The sequence below is a fragment of the Triturus cristatus genome, chromosome 8, assembly GCF_964204655.1.
Source record: "Triturus cristatus chromosome 8, aTriCri1.1, whole genome shotgun sequence".
In the NCBI taxonomy this organism is placed as follows: Eukaryota; Metazoa; Chordata; class Amphibia; order Caudata; family Salamandridae; genus Triturus; species Triturus cristatus.
Window position 1 is genome coordinate 1,060,270,563 of NC_140591.1, and position 18,687 is coordinate 1,060,289,249.

The following is an 18,687-nucleotide window of genomic DNA, read 5'->3' on the forward strand; positions in this document are numbered from 1 at the left end:
TTTTTTTAATGTTTATGTGTTATTTGGCACGTGGACACTATAAATATCTTGTAGAATATGGTGCTCTGTCATTTGCACAATGCTTTAGATACAGCCAAAATGCTTTACAGCAGACTCTGTGAAAAATAAATGAGTTCAACACAACTTGCGGTGTCGGTACCTTTTGTGAGAATTTGCTGGAGGATTTGCACATATGTATGCGTATTGCACCACTGGGTAGTTATAGTTAGATAAGCATTTTGATAGAATATGACTTTTTTGTTTTGTTATGAACTTTGGCACAATTTGAGGAAGCTTCACAAGAATTCTGAAAAAGTGCTACTTTTTATCTAGTTTGTGCATTGAAAGTTTTGGGGTGATCCATTAAGTGGTGGCTGAGAAAAATGGGGGTCCCAAATCACAAAATCCCCATGCATTTTCCATAGACTACATTAAACAGTTCCACTGCAAAAATTGCAGCACAGAATTCCACCAAATTTAGCAGGAAACTAAACCTTGGTCCAGAAAGCATGCTTTTTGCAATTTGGTGTAAATCCATTCAGTAGAAAATATTAAGCTCCAAACATATTTGCATATCTGGACAGTTTGGTTCAAGGGACTCTTGCAAGAACCTGGCGACTTTTTCAGTGGGAGGTAGGCCCATGGCCCCACTCCCTGGCCCGCTTTTGGCACCAGAGACGCCATCCCCTGGGGCCTAGTGTCTTGTTAAGGGGGAGGGGGCAAGAGGCCCCCCTCTGTAGCCCGATTTCAGCCCCAGGGCCCCCATCCCCCAGGTCCCAGTGACATTTTCAGTGGGAGGGGGCACACGGCCCCCCTCCCCAGGCTGATTTTAGCCCCAGGGACCACATCTCCTAAACTCAGGGTCTTTTTTGGGGGAGAGGGCGCACAGCCCAACTCCCCGGACCATTTTACCCCCCGGGAAGGCCATGCACAGTGTAGGGTTGGCTGAATTTGGGGGGGCTGGCCACAGGGCCTGGCCGCAGGCTCTGTAGCCATCCCTCTTTTGTGCTTGACAAAAGGCCCAGTGCTGTGTGGGGTTGTCTGCCTTCATGGGGGTTGGCCACAGGGCCTGGCTGCAGGCCAAACCTTCAGGAGGCCAGCCCCCCATGCATGATCGAAGGCCATGGGCAGTGTGGGGTTGGTTGCAGTCGTGGAGTTTGCTGTAAGATCACGCCCCTTCCCGTGGACAACTGAAGGCCCTGTGCAGGGTGGGGTTGGCTGTCTTTACGAGGGTTGGCCCCAGGGCTTGGCTAACAACCATGCAAATAATAAGTTAATAAGTCATACACCTAATATGTGTGCATGGCCTGGCCACAGACAGACATCCAAACGCCATACACAGAATGGTGTTGGTCGCCCATGGGAGGTTGGGCACAAGGCCTTGCCAGATAGCCAGACTGTGTGGCCAACGCCTGCGGTACCTGTTCGAACCCAGAGTGTGACAGTGGTTGGGCACCTGCAGGGAGATAGCAGCAGCCAGGCACTATGGCCAACCCCCTACTGCACATTGCCAAGGGCTACACATAGTGGGGTAAGGCACCCACGGGGCTGGGTCAGAGGCAGACGCTGAAGTAAACTCACCAGTGAGTGTAGCCAAATGCTGTGCTGAGCCCACCAGAAATGTAAGGAAAAAAATCAAAGGTTAATGTGTTGCTATATTGAGCTGTTGACATAACACAAAATCTAATGTTTAAAAACAAAACAAAACCTGAAATTCACCAGCTATAGATCTCTAAGCTAATTATAACTTGACCCTGCCCTGCACTGCTTATTATTACAAGTTAAATTACTCATTCATTCAAAAAACTTTATTTCGGCCACAAAAGCCATAAAAGCGAGAATACAATACAACAATTTATATGTCAAAAGCAGATCACATTTTAACCACCAAAACAGAATAAAATAATCAGATTAAAAATATTCACATTATTAAAAGTTGGTGGAAAATTTCCTACGCTGAAACCATACAGCATTAAGAAAACGTGAAACTGCGAACACAATAGGGGGATGGGTGTCATATTTTAAAACTCGCAGGGCATTAACGCAGTCTCTAAAACCAAGGTTCCTGCAAATTGATTTTACCCAACATTTCCTATGGGTAAGGTACGCTGGACAAACAAAGAACAGATGAATTTCATCCTCCAATTTGTAGCCACATGCAGGGCATGAGATACTTTTGTTGGTGTCCCATCTAGAAGTAAAGGACCTCAGTGGTAGGGTACCCATTCTAAATTGAACATATAATTTCCTGGCTACGGGAGGGAAAATCAAATCCAAAAATAACTCCCTCCCATAGTTCGGTTTAATCTGAAGAAACTGTTCGGTCAGCCTGCCTATATTTGGATCCATGTGCAGGCGTGTTAGATGGAAGTATCTTAATTCTTCAACAAGGTTGGTTTTAGAAACAGATAGGCAGGAGCCTTCTGGGGTATCCCAGAGTTCCTGGCGACCAATCTTGAGACAAGTATCCCTAACGTGGGTTAACCAAGGAATCTTCATGTGTTTAAGTGTAGGCCAGAGTTCCAGAAATTCATCTCTAAAAATTTCCAGGTCTGGATTAGACCATAATCTCTTCCAATAGTGAACAGGCCGGGCCGCCACCACTTCTTCAATAGGAAGCAGTCCCAGATCTAGTCTTATTGGGACCAGCGGGGTACTAGGGGGTAAACTTAATAGTCTCCTGATAAAGGAGTTTTCGACCCTCGTTAGACTATCTATTTTGGAATGACCCCATAGTTCTGCTCCATAGGTAGAGGCAGGTCGGGCTTGAGTTTTAAAAATTTCTACCACTGGAGCCGCTGGTTTAAAAACCGTGCCGCTAAACAATCTAGCCATGCCTCCTATTGTTTGGGTCAGCTTGAGTGTAGAATTGACCACCTGGCCTCCCCAGCCAAGATCTTCTTGGAGTGTAATCCCCAAGTAAGTGAACGTTTTCACCCTTTCAAGGGGGATACCATTCAGAACTGGGCTGGGGCGAGTACTTTTAGGAGGATTGAGGATCATAAATTTCGTTTTGGCTAGGTTGATCTCAAGGCCCCTGTCACTACAGAAGTCAACAAAGCCATCTAAAATTCGCTGGATTCCCATAGGAGTACGTGACAACAACAGGGTGTCGTCAGCGAACATTAGGGCAGGAACCTTGCCCGAGGCAAGCCTAGGAACATCAATATCTTTTAGGGCTAAAAGATGTTTTATAAGTCCATTGATGTATAGGCAGAACAACGTAGGAGCTAACACGCATCCTTGTCGGACTCCTCGGCTAACAGGAAAGCGGTCAGAGAGTTCGCCATACTTCCCACATCTAACCTGGGCGAAATTGGTCTTATGTAAATTCTTCAGAACATCCAGGAGATAGGGGGGAACGTTGAGCATTTGCAGAACGGCCCAGAGCTTTTCTCTCGGAACCAGATCAAATGCTGACCTTAGATGAACAAAAATGAGGTAGAGGCTGCCACCCTCTACTCTCACAGTCTTCCAGAATATAACCTGGAGACGAAATATCTGGTCAAGGGTTGAAGTACCCTTCCTAAAGCCGGCCTGCAAAGTGCTTAAAACCTTATTTTCTTAAATTACATCGTTGATTACATCACATCACTGATGACAATTCAAATTACATCATTGATGTCGATGACATCATCCATCAACATCCTTTTGAGTATGACTATTTGCTATACACTTATGACACTAAAAGGCATTTAGTAAGCTACCTTTAGAGACACTTTTGTACAGCTTTTGTACTCCTAATCAGTGTAGGTTTGTGCAAAATGATTGGCCTCCTAAAGAGGCTTTGGGCATCTGGTGGAAGTGGGCTCTATATGAAGACTTCTGTATTAGGTGAAAGGTGTGTAGGCAAGTGCATAGATACGTAGTAAGGGCTTTGACACATAATGAAGTTTTGGTGTTTAGCAGGAATGGGCTTGCAGTAAAGAGCTGCGCACATGGCAAAGACTGTCCATAGTAGAGGTGTAGCCACTTAATGGGGCTTGGGAGTCTGGAAGGAATGAACTCTTTGTGAAGAGTTTTGCGGAGAGCTAAGGCTGTACACAGTAGGACTTTGTCCACCTATTGGGTATTGGGTGTCTGGAGGGAGTAGTCTTTGGTGCACAGGGTGAAAGCTGTGCGTAGTAGGGGCTTGGCCACTTAATAGTTCTTTTCTGTCTGGGTGGAGTGGACTCTCGGTGAATAGTTGTACACAGGGTGAAATCTGTGCGTAGTAGGAGTTTGGCCACCAAATGTGACACTACAGATAAAATCATATACTTATTGTGTCATTGTCGTATATGGTTTGAGCTTGACTTGAGATAAATCAACACACTACACCTGTGGACAATTTCCTATTCACGTTAATTGAATAACCCACTTAAAGACTACACATGACCTGAACATTTATGTCAAGCGGTTGATAGGTATACATTTGCCATTGAAAAGACACCTTCTGTGAGATCCTATGGACAACCCTCCATAGTTTAGTAAAATGCACTGTACACATTCCTGAGAGAGGCACAATGGCACACAACCTTAAAGCCAAGGTTACAACACCACTGTGAGATAAACCATGTCTAAGACACCCATAAATTGTATATTAATATGCAATCTGCAATACATCAAAGTCTACAGCAAAGCTATGAAAATACACATCCACACCTTATAAACATGTTTGTTACACAGATGTTATGTATACCATTGTTTTACAACTATTTAACATGGGCATATGGCTAGATATTCTCTATCTATTTTTAACAGCAGTGTTCACCTTTCTCATTTGGGGCGAAGATCTCCATATAGTAAAGTATAGGTGTGCGAAAGTTGATTATTAGTTGAAATAGATTGAAGTCCTCTTCAAGTATTATTAGCACTATTCCTTACTAGGTCTAGTTAGATTTGATTTAATTTAAACCTGAGCTCACCCTTTTGTAGTTGTACCATAGATCAGACAGGCTTAACTTAAAAGAAATGTCTATAGTATTTAGCAGTACCAAAACAGTTAAAACGTAGAAAACACACCACAATAAACATTCCGATTAATAAAAATAGAGTAAAGTTTAATGAACAAATAGACACCAAAATAACAACAATCTGATGTGTTGAGACATTCATATGATTTTTCATTTTTTTATTTTTTTTCTAGTGCCAAAAAGTGCAAAGGGCCAATCACATTTATCTAGTCGCACGGGACTGGGTCCAAATCAAAAGGTAAGGCTGACCGCGTACTACTGCCAGTCTGATACATGGACCAGATTTGTCCAGGTGGAAAGTTTACCTTCTAATTAAGTCATTCTTTAGGAGAAAAGTCCTCGTCGAGGGGGTTGTCGACTGGTCAAGTAACAGGTGAATGTGAGGGGCCCAGCGACGGGAGGAGCAAAAGATTTTTCTAAAAGTGGCATTTTCAAAATAGTAATTTTAAATACAACTTTACCATTTAAAGCCTACCTTAAGGGTGGCATATAAGTATTAAAAAGTAAGGTTTATGCCTGGAAAAAAGCATTACTTTGCCCTATAGAAGGGCAGTTTTAAAACTGCAAACGTAAGCTGCATGAGCAGGCCTTTAGCAGTGGCCCAATAGGTGCTGCAGTACACTAGTGGTATTTAAGGTAGAGGCCCTGGGTACACTGGGTAGAATAAAATAGGGACTCATAACTAAGCTTAATGTGCCAATCAGGATTTTTAACTAACTCAACAAGGTTTTAAGGGTCAAAGCACATGCACGTAGGCCTGATTAGCAGGGTCCCAGTATAGTTAGTCTAAAAACCAAAAGCATCAGTAAAAAAATTAGTGTGATGTAAGCTAGTTGGATATATTTGTTTTAAATGTTGAACAAAAGAAAAAACTACTACAGCACAATTAAATTAACATTGAATTAAATCAATAATTTATATATATGACATTCATTGAAAATATTTTTCTGAAGTTTAAATTAAAAAATAAATTCCTAGATAAAGTTAAAACATTTTTTTTTTTTTAGCATGGAATAGTAATTTCAAAGTGATGCATAGAATAATTACAAGTAATGTCATAATATTGTATTAGAATTTACTACATGAACTTTTTATTTAAAAGATGTGTGATAAAATATTTTATAATTAAATTACAATTATGTTTTCTTTCTGTGACTTTACATTTTACATTAAATGATGCATTTATATTTTTTACTGTTATAAATATTCCCATTTAATTAAACATTATTTCCAATGAGGTTTTACTTTTAGTCCCTACCTGCATTATTTTCTATGGAGGGTGTCGCAGTATTAGTGGTTGACCGTGTGTGGTGCTGGACTTACTACTTTTTCTTTTTTGGTAGGTGTAACTTACACTCATGAATTTGACTCCACCCACTTTTCATAGGGTAGAGTTAAGAAAATATGCATTTCGGAGTAACTTTACACTCATATTTTGTGAATAGTCAACAGTAGCAAAGTTAAAAACCTAAGGGCCTGATTCACTTTAGTAAACTTACATGTTTGTGCAAGTTTCTGCTTTTTCAGAATTCACAAAACTATATGTTAATAGTACGTTTACGAGTGTGGAGAAATCAGTGCATCAAATGATATAATAGGCCTATCTTTGTATGCGCAGTGCTTTCCGCCTTGACTGCGGAATCTCAACGCCTGAAAACTTACTATAAAAATGCTGTTTATGAATACTGAAAAAGTGTAAACTTACACAAACATTTAGGTTTACCTTTGTGAATCAGGCCAAACAGTAAAGTTACACGAATAAGTTCATCACAAGTCTAAATAACCCCCCTTGTTTGCATGGGTGCACATGGAGACCAAAGAGCTGCATATGTTAAAAACAACTAACTGCGATTTTCTGATAAAAGCTCCTGCCCAGTGGTGAACACACACACATCTCAGCAGTCAATGGGTTAAACATAGGACAATAATTCACATTTCAAAAGTAGAAACATATTTTTTCTCCATAATTTAAGCCAACAGAGAAATACCAGTATGAAATCGGCTTGTTCAACGAGTACCCTTCTGTTGATATCCTTTGGCTCTTCCCCTATTACACAAGCAACAAAAAATGAAATGTACAACTGTTTATGCCCTCTATTGATTTGCATCAGTACACATTTTCTAGAACGTAGCACCTTAGTTTGTAACTTGTGGATGGATTCCTTCCTGACGGCTTTGTGCAACTCATGAAGTATGTATATGGCAAGACTCATTTTAGTGAAGTGCATTTGCTAAAGACACTTTATAAAGTAGTTGCACAATTATATTCCTAGCACAAGCACAAGTGTAATGATTTTTGTCATATTTCCCTCATGCCCGATTGCCATTTTTTAATAATACGACAAAATTGATATTTTAAGATAACAGTTAATAAATAATGTGACTTATCCAATCATACCTCTGGATGAAACATTAGCATCTTTTGACAGAATCATTACTGCAGTGACACTCTCATCAAACGGAAAATCCTTTAATTCTATCACTCGTATATGTAGTACTTGTCTTTCTATCCATGCAATTCTCTCACACTTAAGTATGCTGTCTATTGCAATTATTGAAAAAGTATTTAATTCAGATTTACTGGGGCATTTTAATCTCTTTACTTAAAATCTAATACATAAGTGCAGTGCATGCGAAATGTGATTCATAGAGTGATTTCAAATTCCTATGTGGAATAAACAATCCATAGCCTGAGAATAAAAAGTTCGATTTTTTTTCGGATAGAAACCATTAAGGTGTTAATGTAAGACAGGAAAAACATACAATTAGGATGGACGTCTGCATAATTAATTGTGAATGAAATATGCCCTGAGTTATTCTTTCAGTAACTTTTCTTTGTCCCCTCCAGATGGAGAAACTTCCCTACCAAAGCTATCTAAAGAAACCAAACATATAACCTCATGGCATAGAGCCTGTCAGGAGACCCCCCAACATTACATCATCATCTCAGTTCTTACCTTTTGGAGCGTGTAGGCGTGGTTGCACATAAAATATAACATAATACTCTTTAGACCTGGCATCTTTTGGCATGGTTTCCTAGTCATTTTGCTTCTGATCTGTTTTTGACTGTGTGCTGAACTACGTTTTTGCTGGTTTTAGGACTCTGAGCACTTTACCACTGCTAATCAGTGCTAAAGTGCATGTGCTCTGTGTTTAAAACGTAATGGTATTTGGTTTCTTCATAATTTGTATATTTGATTTACTGTTACGTTCTAGTACAGTGCACTACATGTGCCCAAATCAAATGCTACTAGTGGATGGGCCTGCAACACTGATTGTGCCACACCCATGAGTAGCCCTTCAAACATGTCTCTGGCCTGCCACTGCAGAGCTTGTGTGCACAGTTTTAAACTGACATGTCGACTTGGCTCATTCACCTACTTGCCAGGCCCAATCCTTCCCTTTTATTACCTGTAAGGCACCCCTAAAGTAGACCCAAGGTAGCCCCATGGGCAGGGCACAGTGTATTTAAAAGTTAGGACATGTGCTTTTGAGTTTTACGTATTCTGGTAGTGAAAAACTGCTTAATTGGTTTTTCGCTACAGCAAGGCCTATCTCTCCCATAGATTAGCATTGGAGCTGCCTTTTAACACTTTACACGTGTCACTTCCAATTGGGAGCTGTTAGACCCGGGATCCCTGGTTGGCTGAGGTAGGTACCTTATGCCAAATAGGGACCCACGTTTCCACGTCAGGGAAAGGAAGGTCACCTTCTGAGATAACCCCCGCTCACCCCCTTGATAGCTTGGCACGCGCAGCCGGGCTTATTTTCAAGGAAAATGCGTAAAGTATTTGCAACTACGCTCACAGCAACACAATGATGACACCACAAATAGACTTCACATGAGTTTTATAAAAGCGAGTATAACGTTTATATAAAAAGATATACGATAAGACCACATGATATAAATCCAATATAAGACTATGTGTACTATTTCTCCTGGCCGGTTGTTAGGCCAGCCAGCCCTTGTCAGTTCTGGCGATATTAATGAGCGCTTCTAAACATTCCACTGTAATCCTAATATCATGTTATGCAGTTCGTAATGCTAGAATCAGGCACTTTTGCAATGTAACAATAGTGCAATGTGTAGTACAACAATCAGGCACTTTGCAATGTAAGAATAATGCAATGCGTAACGCAGCAATCAGGCACTTTGCAATGTAAGAATAATGCAATGCGTAATGCAACAATCAGGCACTTTGCAATATGACAATCTGGTACTCCGTTATGCAGAAATAATATAATTCATAAAGCACTCTGGCACCGGTCACGGTGCCTTTGGCAGTCTCTCCGCCACTCCTTCTGATTCGCAGTCAGCATTTGTCAACAGTTGCCCCCAACATGGGTATGGTGTAACAAAAAGTGCAGCTCCGCACTCCGGCCCCTGTACTGCCACTCCCTTGGCAATACGGTCCATGATACGAGCCGAAGCAGAGGTTTGCGCTGCCAAAACGAGAAAGAGGCTGAGAGCGTCTCCCTCCGAACCTGCACACGCCCCAGGAGTCGACACACGTTACCTGGGGGGCACAAACCCACTCTCCTCTCCTCGTCCAGTAGCTTGGGCCTCTGATGCAATCTTTGTAAATTGGCAACGGCGGGCTCGGCCCGGAGGCTCAGCTCCTCCGGGGCTGCCTGTCCAGTCTGCTACTGCTATGAAGATCTCAGGCTGCCACAGGGTACACACACACAGCTGCGCTGAGACTCCCTTGAGTTTCGGGTGCACGATCACCGGGCACTCCATACAAAGGTCTCCACCTGCATGAAGATCACACAGTGTCGCTGAAACTCACTTTACTCAGGGTGCACGTTAACAAAGCAATCCTCATGAAGGTCTCACGCTGCACAAAGCACACGCACACAGCGTCGATGAGACTCACTTGGACTCCGGGTGCATGATAACAAGGCAATCCTCACGAAGGTCTTACGCTGCACAAAGCACACACACACAGCGTCGATGAGACTCACTTGGATTCTGGGTGTGCACGATAACAAGGCAATCCTCACGAAGGTCCCTCATGGCACAAAGCACACGCACACAGCGTCGATGAGACTCTCTTGGATTCCGGTGCACACGATAACTGGACAATCCTCGCAAAGGGTTCAGGCTGCAAAACCATTACACTTCACACAGGGAGCACATGCACTTTGACACTGATTAGCAGTGGCAAAGTGTCCAAAGCATCTAATTTGGCAACACCATGTCAGAAAAACGGTCTAGGGGGAAAGCAAAACGTTTAGGGAACTTTAGCCAAAAAGGGCCAAGTACTACAGGAGTAGATAGAAAATTAGAGTTAGGTGTCTCTGGTCTCACCATTTAAAGATACATCTTTTATAGAATTACATTTTTAAATTGCAGATCGGAGAATGGCACTTTTAGATAGTCTAATAAGCAAGATATGGATAAGCGCACAACTGAAATTATAACAGTTTGTTAAGTTGTGGCGTGCTACTGGGGTATCACTCTCTGATCCAGAGTGTTGCAGCATATGAACCAAATGAAGCGTATCCTAGAGTTAGGAGACGTCCCCCTGTGCACAGCTCGAAGCCCCTATAAACCGGGGTTGATAAGGTTATGACGTTTAATGTTCATGAGTTTGAAAAGAATGAGATACAACGAGACTTTAGTTGAATCTTTCAATCGATATTTAGTAGATCATATCAATAAGTAATCTTCCATTTACATCCAAACGTTAAACATTTCGGAAATTAGCCCAATGCATTTCGGTCCCAAACGGACCTTCGTCAGGGGACATATCTATAAAGAATAACAAAACGCTAGAGTCAGGAAGTCATTAGAAAAGAAAATAGCTTTCATTACACAGAGGCGATAAAGATGTTCCAACGTGTGTAGCTTAATAAATTTGGTCAAGCATGCAACGTAAAAAATGACAGAGCGTCAGTGAATCAAAGGCTGTGAAGTCGTGACTCCGAAGCTGTACGGATATGGAAACTGAGTGTAAACGGGTGTACATGGTGAATAGAAAAGTGCTCAAGAGTGTAATCGTGGTCATGAATTGAGTTTAAGGTCGGTTAAAAAGTAAAAAAACGGAAAAAGAAAGTCCAGTGCAAACGGGCTGTGCCAATTCCAGTGTACTAAAACAAGATGATTGGTGCTCGAGCGCGACCAATACCAGTGCGCTGTTAAGTTAACGAGTGGCGTGATTTTGAAATTAAATATAGCAAGCTGAAACAAAAGGGTAAGAAAAACTTACGAAACGCTAAGTGCTTTCACGGTGCTCCGAATATCTCGTGGTTGACATAGACGTGAACGCGGAAGCGCGCTTCTAAGGTGTTTTTAATGACGTGCTTAATGGATAGAGAAAGAGGACTGTGGAGAGCAAACAAGTACGAGCGCCATGTTGAAGTGGCAGAATTTGTAACAATTAACAAACAGTGACAGTTACGGTTGTTATTACAGTTATGGCTGCCAAAAGGCACACGATAGATAAAAAGAAAGTAAAATGGTGGGAAAACTGAATGAATACCTGAATAAAAGAATAACGATCAAAACAGAGTTAGCAAACAAATGTGATAACATCAGAAATTAGAGCGATCACAAGTAACACAAAAATTCCATGCGATCATTGAGTCCGTTAGGCTTCATTGAGTTCAACAATTTGATCCAGTGATTTTCCCTGCGGAAAAGCAGATTGTGAATGTCTCTTCCTTCTTTGAATTCTACAGTTTCAAGTACCATAAATTTGAGCTGACTGATGTTGTGATGAAATTGAGTGAAGTGTACAGCTATGGTGGATTTAGTGTTATTGGTACGGATGTTGCTCTTGTGTTCAAGAATCCTGGTCTTTATTTTTCTTTCGGTTTTGCCAACGTACACAAATCCACAAGGACATTTGAGAAGGTAAATAACGTTCATGGTGTTGCATGTAGCGTTCACTTTGAGATTGATTTTGTAACCCTTCATGGGATGGTTGATGAAGGGACCAGTAATCACGTTGTTACAATTACTGCAATTGTAACAGGGTCTGGTTCCTTTGTAAGTGGTGCATGAAGATGTGTCAGTGGGTTTGGTGAGGATTTCTTTGAGGTTTTTGCCTCTTTTGAATGCGAAAATAGGGTTGTCCTTAAATAGCCCTCTGAAATCCGGTTCTGTGGACAGTATTGGCCAATGTCTTAGGATTAGTCTTTTGTAATGGTTGCTCATAGTTGAGAATTTTGATACCACAACTGCTCGTCGGTTTGTAGATTTATCAAATTTTGTCAAAAGTTGATTTCTGGAGGTAGTAGAGCAACGTTGTACGGCTTGTGTTAGGATTTGTTGTGGATATCCTCTTTGGGAAAATTTGTTGAGCATCTTTTCCATTTCTTGGGTACAAGTGTCGGCTTGAGAGACAATCCGTTTTACGCGTAGTAGTTGAGAATATGGTAGGTGATTTTTGAGTGCAGATTGATGAAAGCTGTTGAAGTGTAACAGGTTGTTACGATCAGTTTTTTTTCGATGTATGGTGGTCTCCAGCTTGTTGTGAATCCGACTGATTTTGACATCAAGAAATATAGCAGAATCCTCTTGCATTTCAAAAGTGAATTGAATTCTTTCATCAATGGTATTCAGAGTGTTGAGTGCTGACATGAGTTCAGAGTGTGCTCCTTGCCAAATAAAGAAAATGTCATCAATATATCTGAGAAAAATGGTGACGTGATTTTGCCAAGTGATATTATTCAAAATGTTCTCGGTTTCAAATTTTTCCATGAAGATATTGGCATATGCCGGAGCGGCACAATTGCCCATCGATGTACCTGTGAGCTGTAAGTACCATTGATCTTGCCATTTAAAATAGCTGTGATACAGGGTGAAGTATAACAGTTCTAGAAGAAACAGTTGTAGTTGAGGATCCAGGTTTGAATTGACGAGCGTATGTTCAATGGCAGAAATGCCTACATCATGTGGAATAGAAGTGTACAAGGATGTCACGTCCACAGTACATAGCCAATATTCATTGTTGTCATCCAAGGTAATGCTATTGATTTTGTTGATGAAATCAGTAGTGTCTCGTACATAGCTACTCATGTTTAACACAAACGGTTGTAGATATCTATCCAACAATTTTCCGATGGGTTCGTGTAAACTACCTCTGGTGGAAACAACAGGTCGAAAAGGAGGTTTTTCAATGTTCTTGTGTATCTTTGGTAGCATGTATAAGGAAGGTGACCGAGGATAGCTTTTCAATAAAAATTTGTATGCCTTTTCTTGGATCACGCCATCATTAAGAGCTTTCTGCAAAATTTCTTGAAGAATGGATGTGAATTCTTCTGTAGGATTCTGGGTCAACTTCATGTAAGTGTCGGTATTAGATACATGGTTCTGTACTTGTTGTATGTAGAACTCCGTGTCCATGATAACTAGTGCCCCTCCCTTGTCGGCATTTTGACAAGTTATGTTAGAGTTGTTAGCTAGTTTCAAAAGGATGTTATGCTCTTTGACCGAAAGATTTTAGATAGTCGGCATTTTCTTACTTTAACCATTCTGTGCCTCTGCCTGTCCCTAGAATACATGTCTGGGTCAGGATGAAAGCTGTTAGTGCATTACTTCATGCAATGTGTATGTATATATCAGCCATAATCATCAGGGTAAAAAAGTAAAGAAATAAAGTGTTCTTGAGATATTTCATAGCGGCATATGGATTGGTTACCTAACAGCGACACAATTCTTAATACGTGTTTCTCTTTCAGGAAATGAAACTGGAGAGCAGAACATCCAAGGCTGAACAAAAGTAATCAGTCAGATAAGTATTGCATGGATATATTACAGAGATTTTAAAGTTAGTATTCCCATGCACTAGTGCATCTACCGGCAAAGTTCAAATATCAAAGCTTGTTTTCCTTGTTTCTTTTTGCCAGGATCACAAAGGACGTCAGGCGAAGCAGGAGATGGACTTCTCCCGAGACTGAACATGACGAGTCAAGATGGGACCCCCGCCCAATGCGAGGAGCCCACTAGGATGCCAAGAGCAACAAGGAAGAGCACGGAAGTCAAGAAGGTAAGCGACTTGTCAGCAGGAGGCTGCTGTCTAGCAACTAGAACGACAAGCAGCTTCCTGCCTGCCAATCTCATTGTTATCGCTGTGAGTCTCCGCCTCTACTGAGTTCGGCCAATTATGCTGTGGGAGGAATGCTTGACAGGCGCACATTGCTCTTGACATCAACGCAGCAACCACCCTGGACCACTTTCGCAAACTAAAAGCCTTGCACCCGCAACCTATGTCACCTGCTTTGCGCAATTCATCATCCCGAGCGCCAATGCCTCAATTACCTTGCATCACCTCTAGAAACCAACGCATGTTAGAAATGAGGGGGCTCTGGTTGACGCAGGTGTGAACCCACAACAAGCAGGGACCCTTTACTTCTTGTCAGGGCGAACGATGACTCCCCAGAATAACCCCTGCTCACCCTCTAGGTGCGTGGCGCGAGCAGTCTAGGCTAAGTCTCAGGCGTACACGGTTAAGCAAATGCAATTACACATACAGTAAACCCCTTGCATGCACCACAAATGGACACCAATCAGGTAGTATATAAAAATAAGCTTTTATGTAGTTTCAGCAGAGTCAAATACAAGGCCCAGTAACGTTGAACTGATGGGGCCACAATTCGTAGGAATACGGTAAAGTTCTCTTTGTTACGGAAAGTTCTTTAGGCGGGCACAAGGTGACTGTAGGCCTCAGCGTACTCCGTGCTGAAGCGGCGACCGGGAAGCACACGGCAGATGACAGGGAAATCAGAACGTTGCGGACCCTGGATCCGATGCGAGCTCGCGGTCGAGTTCGTAAGTACAGTACCTTGTTTCTTGACGCGAAGGCGGGTGCGGGATTCCAGCGGCCCTTTGACAGAAGAGCAAGGCGGCGTCCGGGGCTCCCACACTTCACGATGGGTGTCTGATCTTCAGGCTCACGACAAGAGCGGGGTGTTGCAGGTGGCGGGTGAACAAAGCGGGGCAGCCGGGCACGCAGATGCGTCCGGGCCGTCCGAGGCGTGGAGATGCTCACAACGCCGATTCCGGCGGGAGGGTGAAGGTGCACAGGGAGCCTCCAGCAAGCGAGGTGACAGGGGCAGCCCAGCACAGCGTAGGGGGAGCGGCTCCGATCGAGCGAGGCTCTTCCCAAGGCGGGGGAGGCTAAGCAGTCCTGGTCAAGCTCAGGGAGGGACTGGGTACGAGGGTCACAGCTCCGGCGAGGGAAAGGACACCACAGTCCAGCAGCAGGCGAGTGAAGATCAGGTAGAGCCCAATGGTCCTGGGGCTCAGTTCAGGGGGCAAGCTCAGTTCCAAGCCCTTGGAGATCGTTTTGGAAAAGCACAAGTCTTGAAAGTAAAAGTAAAGTAAAGTCTTCAGCAACAGGTTCTCTTCTCCCCTTTGGCAGCAAGGTCACCACTGCAGGCCAATCCCCCAGGATAGGGACAGTCTTCCTCCTACAGCTTTCCCGGTGCCTCCTCCTCAGGCAGAGATTCTTCTTGGTCAAAAGCGGATCTAGTTTCTCAGGAGCAGGGCTCCTCCATTTATACAACAAATCTTTTGTTCTCCCAGGCCAGGGGGGCCCTTGCCTAGTTCAGTCCGGTTTCTGAGCACTTTGTTTACGCGATGCAGGCTTCTTCTTTCAGAGTGCAGGGCAGAGTTCTCAGACGCTCCACAGGGGGCGGAGCCGGCATTGAGGGGTCAGAGCACTGTCCTATTCAGAGCCTAGGAGCACTCCTCCCACCCATCTACCTGTCGATCGTCCTATTCACCACCAGGCTACCTAGCCCTGCCCATCTGGGTTCCCCCAGCCCTGTCACTCATACCAGCCAGACATCAGATACACATCACGCAGAGGCGGCTGAAATGTTTAGGCAAGCAAAGGCCAGCTTTCTAAAAGCGACATTTGCAAACCCGGAATATTAAAATAAACCTTGCGAAAAGATGTACCTTATTATTCCGAGTTCAGGCATTCTAAACTCGATCTTCTACCATGTTCCCTGGGTCGGTTAGGATCATAGGGTGTAACAATCCAGGCCGCCCATGCTGGCCTATGAGAACAGGGTAGCCTTGCAGTAGCGAACAACAAAATGGCGGTCATTCACTACCAGGACATGCCACGCATCCAGGCTTGTCCTACCTTAGGCTCACAACGCACCCTGCCCGTGGGCCTACCAGAGGGGTGACTAACATGCAGCTAAGGGAAGGTTTCAGGGACCGGCAAGTGTGGGCACTTGTCAGTCAGCGTGTCAGTACCAGACTGCATGCAGGTTCTGCGATGGCAGACCTTAGACATATTTTACCGGCCGCTTCTGTGGGTGGCACAACCCGTGCTGCAAGCCCACCAGCGGTGTTTGCCTTTACATGCCCTGGCGCTCCTGGCGCACTTTACTGGGGTCTGATAGTAAATCAAACAATCCAATCAGGGAATCCAACCAACATATACAATTTACAAGGGAGCACTCGCACCGCGATACTGGTTGGCAGTGGCACAGCGCGCTGAGCGGCCAACACCATAAAATCACATGAGGCACAGCGACAAAAAGAGGAAGGGAGACTCACGCCAAGGTGCCAGGTCTAACATGTGTCCCCTCCAGCTGAAAAGTGGGGAGAACTACCCTACCCCAGGGAGTTCCTCATCACTAAGGCGGAAAAATCTAGACAGACCGTCAGCATTGGCGTGATCCGTACCAGGGCGATGTTCCACCGTGAAATCCATCCCCTGTAGGGAAATGGACCACCTCAACAGCTTTGGATTCTCACCCCTCATATGCATCAACCATCTGAGGGGCCTGTGGTCCGTCTGAACCCGGAAGTGAGACCCAAACAAGTAGGGTCTTAGCTTCTTCAGCGCCCAGACCACAGCAAATGCCTCACGCTCAATAGCACTCCACCTCTGTTCCCGTGGAAGTAACCTCCTGCTAAGAAAGGCTACGGGTTGATCTAGGCCCTCCTCATTAATCTGTGAAAGAACAGCCCCCACACCATGCTCTGAAGTGTCTGTCTGAACGATAAACTCTTTGGAGAAGTTGGGAGCCAAGAGCACGGGCGCCGTGCACATAGCAGTTTTCAAGGCCTCAAAAGCTTTCTGACAGGTGTCAGTCCAGATCACCTTCCTGGGCTGCTTCTTCGAAGTCAGCGCTGTCAAGGGGGCAACCATGTTGCCATACCCCTTGACAAACCTCCTGTAGTACCCGGTGAGACCTAGGAAGGCTCTCACCTCTGTCTGGGTTTTGGGCGCTTCCCAATCCAGGATGGTTTCTATCTTGGGCTGAAGGATGCCACCTGGCCACTCCCAACTTGGTGTCCCAAGTACACCACGGAACCCTGCCCGATCTGGCACTTACTCGCCTTGATCGTGAGGCCTGCCTTACGCAGCGCCATCAACACTTCCCAGAGGTGACGCAAGTGTTCCTCCCACGTGGAGCTGAACACGGCGATGTCATCCAGGTAGGCTGCACTGAACGAATCCAGCCCAGCCAACACCTGGTTGACCAATCTCTGGAAGGTGGCAGGGGCATTCTTCATCCCAAAGGCATAACCCGGAATTGGTAGTGCCCATCTGGGGTGGAAAATGCTGACCTCTCTTTGGCCCCCTCGGTCAAGGCGATCTGCCAATACCCAGACATTAGATCAAACGTGCTGAGGTAGTTGGCAGCCCCTAGCCGATCGATGAGCTCATCAGCTCTGGGGATGGGGTGTGCGTCAGTCCTAGTGACTGAATTGAGTCCTCTGTAGTCCACACAGAACCGGAGTTCGGGTGTGGCTCCCGGCGCTGCAGCCTTTGGGACCAAGACCACGGGGCTGGCCCAAGGACTGCTAGAAGACTCAATGACCCCGAGTGCAAACATCTTGGAGACCTCCTCCTTGATGCATGTCCTCACCCTGTCAGTCACCCTGTAGGCCTTGTGCCGCACAGGTGGGCTATCCCCAGTGTCCACATCATGGACGCACCAATCAGTGACACCAGGGACCAGGGAAAACAGATCAGAAAATTGTCCCAGCAACTGGCGACAATCATTCTGTTGCTCAGGGGTCAGGGTGGAAGAGAGGATGACACCATCCACTGACCCATCTTGCTCCTTGGCTGACAGGAGGTCAGGAAGAGGTTCTGTCTCCTCTTCCATCCCAGCATCTGTTGCCAAGAGCATGCCCACTTGGGACCTCTCCAAGTGGGGCTTGAGGCGGTTGACATGTAGGACCCGTAAGGGGTTCCTAGGAGACTTCAGGTCCACCACGTAGGTAACAGGACTCTTGCGCTCCACCACCTCAAAGGGACCGGTCCACTTATCCTGGAGCGCACATGGCTCCACGGGGGCCAAGACCCATACTTTCTGCCCAGGCTGAAGCTCTACCAGAGTGGCATTCTGGTCGTACCACCGCTTCATCTCCTCCTGGCTGGCTTCCAGATTTGCCTCAGCAAGTTGCCTGAAACGCCTAGTCTGATTCCTGAAGGCCAGCATGTAGCTATATACATTCTGGGGAGGTTTCCTGGGAGATTGCTCCCAGCCTTCCTTGACCAGACTTAGAGGTCCTCTGACTGGGTGACCATACAGAAGCTCAAAAGGACTGAACCCCAGAGACTTCTGTGGCACCTCACGGTAAGCGAAGAGAAGGCATGGTAAGAGGACGTCCCACTTGCGCCTCATGGGTCCTTCTAGGCCCATTATCATGCCTTTGAGGGTTCGGTTGAATCTCTCAACCAACCCGTTTCCTTGGGGGTGGTAAGGTGTGGTGAACTTGTAGGTTACACCACACTCTTGCCAAAGA